This window comes from Chiloscyllium plagiosum, unplaced genomic scaffold, assembly GCF_004010195.1.
Source record: "Chiloscyllium plagiosum isolate BGI_BamShark_2017 unplaced genomic scaffold, ASM401019v2 scaf_10494, whole genome shotgun sequence".
NCBI classification, from domain to species: domain Eukaryota; kingdom Metazoa; phylum Chordata; class Chondrichthyes; order Orectolobiformes; family Hemiscylliidae; genus Chiloscyllium; species Chiloscyllium plagiosum.
The window spans coordinates 35,122-42,913 of NW_025215260.1; the positions used below are offsets into that span (position 1 = coordinate 35,122).

At 50.3% G+C, this 7,792-nt stretch overlaps 1 long non-coding RNA gene across 1 annotated transcript in view; it reads left to right on the forward strand.

The window, feature by feature from the left end:
- LOC122548238 overlaps positions 1 to 1,560 on the forward strand; it is a 2,875-nt gene extending 1,315 nt beyond the window's left edge. The window contains exon 2 of the long non-coding RNA XR_006311195.1: positions 642 to 1,560. This is a non-coding gene — a long non-coding RNA (uncharacterized LOC122548238). The remainder of the gene's footprint in view (positions 1 to 641) is intronic.
- The last annotated feature ends 6,232 nt before the right edge of the window (positions 1,561 to 7,792 follow it).

The window sequence follows — 7,792 nt, forward strand, 5'->3', positions numbered from 1 at the left end:
CTCCCTCAGCACTGACCCTCCGACAGTGCGGCGCACCCTCAGTACTGACCCTCTGACAGTGCGGCGCTCCCTCAGCACTGACCCTCTGACAGTGCGGCGCTCCCTCAGCACTGACCCTCTGACAGTGCGGCGCTCCCTCAGCACTGACCCTCTGACAGTGCGGCGCTCCCTCAGCACTGACCCTCTGACAGTGCGGCGCTCCCTCAGCACTGACCCTCTGACAGTGCGGCGCTCCCTCAGCACTGACCCTCTGACAGTGCGGCGCTCCCTCAGCACTGACCCTCTGACAGTGCGGCGCTCCCTCAGCACTGACCCTCTGACAGTGCGGCGCTCCCTCAGCACTGACCCTCTGACAGTGCGGCGCTCCCTCAGCACTGACCCTCTGACAGTGCGGCGCTCCCTCAGCACTGACCCTCCGACAGTGCGGCCCTTCCTTAGCACTGACATTGTTTTATTCCCAAATTTCTGAAAAGGGCTTTGAGGCTGCGTGTATCTGATTCAGACGCAAGAGTGTGGGAGAGGGGGAGCACTGATGTAAAACTGGGAGCCGTGAATTGGGGTACAGACAGTTGGGTTTGGTGTTGAGCAATCGTTTGACTTGTACAAACGGATGATGTGATTTGACCCTTTCTGCCTCTCAGGCTCTGACGGAGAACTCCAACCTGGCCTTTGTGAAGCCTCGATGGGTGTACGTATGCAATGCGAAGCAGAGAATGGTGCCCCACCAGCCCTATGTGGTGGTCCCTCAGCAATAGCGGTTCGAAACCCATCTCCTCTTGGTCCCCTGAGGCCAGAGGGAGGGCAGTGGAGCTGAACACTGAGGGGGCAGAGACCCCCGGATCCTGGCATCAAACCTGTCAGGCCAGCTGAGCGTGTGTGAGGAAACAAAGCAAGTTACCATGGCGATGAGGGAGGCCATTCGGTCCACTGAGTTCATTCTAGTTCTGCGTAAGATGATCCAGTTAGCCCCATTCTTGCTGGATTCTTGTAGCATTGCAAGTTTATTTCTCTCATATGTCTCTTCAAATTCCATTTGAAATCATTCATCATCTGCGCTTCCCCCCCCCCCCCAACACCCTTGGGCAGAGACCCCTTCCCTTGACCTTTTTCCTCAAAACCTGAAGACTCTGTCTCCCCCAGTCCTTCCTATTGAGAACAGGTTTTCTTTGCCCACACTTTTTTTTAATATTTTTGGTTCGTTTTGTACCTTCCTACCTGGTATCCTTCACTACCGGGAGAGTTAACCCTGTCACTGAAATCTGTCCCCTCTGCAGCCCGTCCGATGAATCTCCCCCGCAGCCTCTCACCCCTCACATTCCTTCTCAAGGATAAAAACTTCCAAAAATTCCAGAATAACTTGCCTCTTGAAGGTGTATTTTAGATTAGCCTGTATCAAGGTGAGAAACCGAAGATGAGGTCACGCAGTCAGCAGTGCTACTGATATTGTTTGAAATTGTCTAAATCTTTGCTCAATTGATAGCTTTTGTTGTTTGATTCTATTTTCTTGTAAATAAACCAGATGCGTTTGCTTAAAGCCCTGAAGGGGTTTTTTGAAGCTGAGAAAGTCTAAGCTTCGTTCATTTCTTCATTGATTCCATTGACGGTGCAGCACTCGAGTGAAGTTGTATCTTTTATCTTTACCTGTAACACAAGAGTGTTTAATAGTTTTTCTCATGGCTCCACGCTCCCAATATTTTGGGCTGCGAGCACACCAGCAGATCCTTTTCAATCTGTTTTCTCGATATTCCTGAAAAGGTAGAACACAAATGGAGAGGTATTTGGAATAACAAGAGCAAAGGTTAATCAGACAATCCCTACAGTGTCGAAACAGGCCCTTCGGCCCAACAAGTCCACACTGACCCTCTGCAGAGTAATCCACCAAGACTCATTCCTCTACATTTACTCCTGACTAATGTACCTAACCTGCACATCCCTGGGCACTACGGGACAATTTAGCATGGCCAATCCACCCTAACATGCACATCCCATGGCACTATGGGACAATTTAGCAAGGCCAATCCACCCTAACCTACACATCCCTGGGCACTATGGGACAATTTAGCATGGCCAATCCACCCTAACCTGCACATCCCATGGCACTATGGGACAATTTAGCAAGGCCAATCCACCCTAACCTACACATCCCTGGGCACTATGGGACAATTTAGCATGGTCAATCCACCCTGACCTGCACAGCCCTGGGGCACTATGGGACAATTTAGCATGGCCAATCCACCCTAACCTACACATCCCGGGACACTATGGGACAGTTTAGCATGGCCAATCCACCCTAACCTGCACATCCCTGGACACTATGGGACAATTTAGCATGACCAATCCACCCTAACCTACACATCCCTGGGCACTTTGGGACAATTTAGCATGGCCAGTCCATCCTAACCTGCACATCCCTGGGCACTATGGGACAATTTAGCATAGCCAATCCACCCTAACCTACACATCTGTGGACTGTGGGAGGAAATTGGAGCACTCTGAGGAAACCCACACAGAGACGGGAGAATGTGCAAACTCCACACAGTCTCCGGAGGCTGGAATTGAACCCGGGTCCCTGGCACTGTGAGGCAGCAGTGCTAACCACTGAGACACCCTCGAGCAAAGAAGACTGGGAGGCGGCCTGACTGATACCTACTGGGGGCCTACATGATCGAGCAGGAGAAACCATTCCCCTTAGTAAAGTGATCAATAACCAGGGGTGCTCAGCTTGACGGCGAAGGGCAAAATGTTCTGAGGGGATGTCAGGAAGAGTGTCTTCACTCAGACATTAGTGGGTCTGTGGGTCTCACCGTCACGAGGACTGACAGAGCTGAGAACTATGACGACGTGCGAAGGAACAAAGGGAAGGTTCTGAGATCTTTTGTCACAGGAAGGCTCCCAGGAGAGTTGTGCTGAAAGAGGGGAATATTTCATCACAGTGTTTTTGACAAAACAGAATCATGTCGAGCTTTCTTGAATGCCTAGAAGCAACATACTGCTTCTGATCAGAACCTTGATGAACACGTTCCCATACTGTTTTATAATTTACGTTGTCTCTTTTCCTAAAGAGGCCATGTGCCTTTTCTCTGAGCTATCAAATGCTTGGTGACACCAGTTACCAGTCCGAAAGCAATTAGTTTCGCAAAAACATTTCTTACTTAAGAATCATCCTGAAGATAAATACACCTTTCTTAAAATTAATCTAGGCCTGACGTTTGCTGAAGTCGTTTTCAAAATGCAGCCAAAAGCAGATTAAAAAGCACGCAGTTTCTGTCAAATATTTTTTCTGATGTTCATAATCTGTGCTCTTTGGGGTCGGGGGAAGAAATTGTTTTTCAAAATATTCTTTTTTTAACCTTCGTTATTTCCCCCCCAATAATGTTGTTACATCTTGCAGGTTATCTCTAATGGATGGGTATCTGAATAGGAAGGGTTTAAGAGGGATATGGGCCAAGTGCTGGCAAATGGGACTGGATCAGATTGGGGTGTCTGGTCGGAATAGGCCGAGGGGCTTTTGCCCGAAACGTCGATTTGGCCTGTCCTCGGATGCTGCCTGAACTGCTGTGCTCTTCCAGCACCACTAATCCAGGTATAGGCCGAGGGGTCTGTTTCCATGCTCTCTGACCCTAAGTGATCACTCAAAAGCCCCTCAAGCATGCAAGAGTACAGGCCAAGGGCCGGAAGACTGGTCTTATTGCTCAGTGAAGGATAGACAGAATGGGCCAAAGGGCTTCACGATGCTGTAAGACTCTATCATCCAGAACTTGCTGCTCCCCTAGCCAAGCTGTTCCAGTACAGTTACAACACTGACATCTACCCAACAATAGAAACATTGCCCAGAAATCCACCCCAACTGTCTCCTCCCCATCCTCAGTAACGTGATGGACGGGGTCAGGAACAGGGCTATCAAGCAGCACCCGCTCAGCAGTAACCTGCTCAGTTATGCCCAGTTTGGGTTCCCCCAGGGTCACTCAGCTCCTTGGTTCGAACACGGACAAAAGAGCTGAATTCCAAAGGGGAGGGGAGAGTGACAGCCGCTTGACATCAGGCTGCATTCGACTGACTGTGGAATTAAGGAGCCCTGGCTAAACTGGTATCAGGGGCGAACGCTACCCTGATTTGAGGCATACCTGGCACAGAGGAAGATGGTGGTTATTGGAGGTCAGTCATCTCAGCTCCAGGCCATCTCTGCAGGAGTCCCTCAGGGTAGTGTCCTAGGCCCAACCATCTTCAGCTGCTTCCTCAATGACCTTCCCTCCATCATAAGGTCAGAGGTGAGGATGTTCGTTGATGGTTGCACAGTGTTCAGCACCATCTGCGACTCCTCAGATACTGAAACAGTCCATGTTCTAATGCAACAAGATCTGGGCAATATCCGGGCTTGGGTTGACAAGGGGCCAGTAATATTGGCGCCACGCAAATGCCAGGCAGTGACCATCGCTAGTAAGAGACAATCTAACTATTTCCCAATTACACTCAGTGCATACCCGTCACTGAACGCTCAACATCAACACCCTGGGGGTTACCATTGACCAGAAATTCTACTGGACCCACCACATAAACACAGCAGCTCCAAAATCAGGCCAGAGGCTGGAATGCTGCGTGTGTGGAATGAGCTGCCAGAGGAAGTGTGGAGGCTACGACAATTGTAGTGGAGGCTACGACAATTGCAACATTTAAGAGGCATTTGGATGGGTATATGAATAGGAAGGGTTTGGAGGGATATGGTGCTGGCAGGTGGGACTAGATTGGGTTGGGATATCTGATCGGCATAGACAGGTTGGACTGAAGGGTCTGTTTCCTTGCTGTATTCCCTATGACTATATGATAGCTCCTGACTCCCCCCAGAGCCTGTCCCACCTTCAACAAGGCATGAGTCAGGAGGCTGAGGGAATACTCCCCAATTGCCCCTGAATGGGGACAGCTCCAACAACACTCAAGACGCTCGACACCATCCAGGGGCAAAGCAGCCCCCGGCTGGATTGGCCCCATACCCACAAACATCCCCTCCCTCCCCCCACCGAAGCTCAGTAACAGCAGTGTGTACTATCCCCTCCCTGCCCCACCAACGCTCAGTAACAGCAGTGTGTACCATCGCCTCCCACTCCCCCACCGACGCTCAGTAACAGCAGTGTGTACCATCCCCTCCCCTCGTTGGAACGGCGAAGGATGAGGGGTGACTTGATAGAGGTTTATAAGATGATCAGAGGAATAGGTAGAGTAGACAGTCAGAAACTTTTTCCCCGGGCACAACCGAGTGTTACAAGGGGACATAAATTTACGGTGAAGGGTGGAAGGTATAGGGGAGATGTCAGGGGTGGGTTCTTTACCCAGAGAGTGGTGGGGGCATGGAATGCGCTGCCTGTGGGAGTGGTAGAGTCAGAATCTTTGGTGACCTTTAAGCGGCAATTGGATAGGTACATGGATGGGTGCTTAAGCTAGGGCAAATGTTCGGCACAACATCGTGGGCCGAAGGGCCTGTTCTGTGCTGTATTGTTCTATGTTCTATACGTCTGTCGCCACGATAAACACAGAGGAGAAATATTCATTGAGGACCTCGCCCATCTCCTGCGGTTCTGCACATACATGTCCACTTTGGTCCTTGAAGGGTCCTAATCTCTCACTCGTTATCCTTTTTCCTTGAATATACTTTAAGTACCTCTTTGGGTTCACCCTCATCTTCCCAGCCAAGGCTATCCCGTGCCCCCTTTTCACCCTCCTGATTTCCTTCTTCAGTAAACTCCTCTATTCCCTGTGTACCTCCAGGGATTCCCTTGACCTCAGCTGCCTGTACCTCTTTCTTCTGGTCAAGGCCTCAATATCTCTCATTGTCCAGGGTTCCCTCTTCCTGCCAACCTTCACCCTCACAGGAACATATCGACCCTGAACTCTCGCTAGCTCACTTTTAAAGGCCTCCCACTTGCTGGAGGTCCATTTGCCTGGAAACAAACTACTCCAATCAACCCCTGCAAGCTCCTGCCTAATTCCATCAAAATTCGCTGTGCCCCAATTTAGAACTTGTCCCTCTCCATGACTATTTTAAAATTAACAGAACGATAGTCACTGGTCCCATAGTGCTCTCGCCCTGTCACCTCAGTTCCCAGTCCTGCCCTATTTCCCAAGAGTAGGTCGAGTTTTGCCCCTTCCTGAGTAGGACCCTCTCTCTTACTGCTTGAGGAATCTTTCCTGAACACACTTAACAAATTCCACCTCATTTAAGCCCTTAACGCTCTGGCAATCCCAGTCTCTGTTAGGAAAATTAAAATCCCCTCCTATGACAACCCTATTGCTCCTGCAGGTCTCCCTGGTCTCCGTGTTCCTCTAATTCCTTGTTGACTATTTGGGGGCCTATGGTACAACCCCAATAATGTCACCATCCCCTTATTTCTTAGCTCCACCCACAAAGCCTCCCTCAGCGTTTTTCCCTTTGTAGCCCCTCAACTCTACCCATTGGAATTTCCCGCTTCCGACTCTATGTCACATGTCACTTCTTGCTATCAATTGCATTTCATTTCTTACTTACAAGGCAACCCTGGGCCCTCTGCTCATCTGCCTGGCCTTTTGACTCAGTGTGTATCCTTGGATATTTAGCCCCCAGCCCCGATTCCCTAGCAACCATCTCAGTGAGACCGACAACACCATGCTGGCCAATTCCCCACTTACCTTGTTTTGTAAACTGTGTGTGCACCCTCAGTCCTGCACCGACTGTCCCCTTTCTCATAGATGTCCCCTTGTCTGCGATGCCTGGAGTTAGATTCCCGATTCTTTCTGTTCTCTCTGTGCTATCACATGTTCTTCAAACTTTAATAACCTCTGCTGTGCCCTCCCCCACTTCCATAATTTTCCATACAACTGAACCTATACCGACCCACACTCCCCACTATTGAATTTAAAGGCCTAGTTTACGTGATTCAGCAGGCCTCTGGTCCCAGGCTGATTCAGATGGAGCCTGCCCCTCCTTCCCCAGGTCAGGTGCTAATGACCTCTGAATTTGAACCTGTTTCTCCTATTCGATCTTTGAACCTCACGTTTACCTCTTGCATCTTGTTAACTATCTGCCAATTTGTGGCTGAGACAGTAATCCAAAGACTTTTACCCCTTGGTTCTGCTTTTTAATTTAGTCCCTCGCTGCTCTCACTGCCTCAGGAGAACCTGTTTCCTCTTCCTACCTGTATCATTAGTACTTGCATGGACCACGACAACTGGATCTGTCCCCTCATTCCTGATGAAGGGCTTTTACCTGAAACATCGATTCCCCTGCTCCTCGGACGCTGCCTGACCTGCTGTGCTTTTCCAGCACCACACTCGCGACTATTTCCCCTCCCACTCCCAGGTTCCTCTGCAGCCCAGATGAGATATCCTGAACCTGGGCACCAGGCAGGCAACACGCCCTTCAGGGCTCTGTCATGGCCACAGAGGACAGTGCTTCCCGAGAGACTCTCACTGATGGCGTTACCGAGTATGGTGACCAAACGCCCGCAAACAAGCCTTCCAGCACAGTGAGCTACCTTCCATACCTACCATCAACCTGAGCTACAAATCTTCTCAAAAATCCCAGAGGACAGTGTCTAGTCCCCGACTATACGGTCCCCAATTACAGCGACATGTTACTTCCCCTCCCCCTGATAACACGTTGTTGTGGTCAGTTTGCTCACTTACATTCACTCGGGGAGCAGGATTCTCACTCGGGGAGCAGGAATCTCACTCGGGGAGCAGGATTCTCACTCGGGGAGCAGGAATCTCACTCGGGGAGCAGGATTCTCACTCGGGGAGCAGGAATCTCACTCGGGGAGCAGGA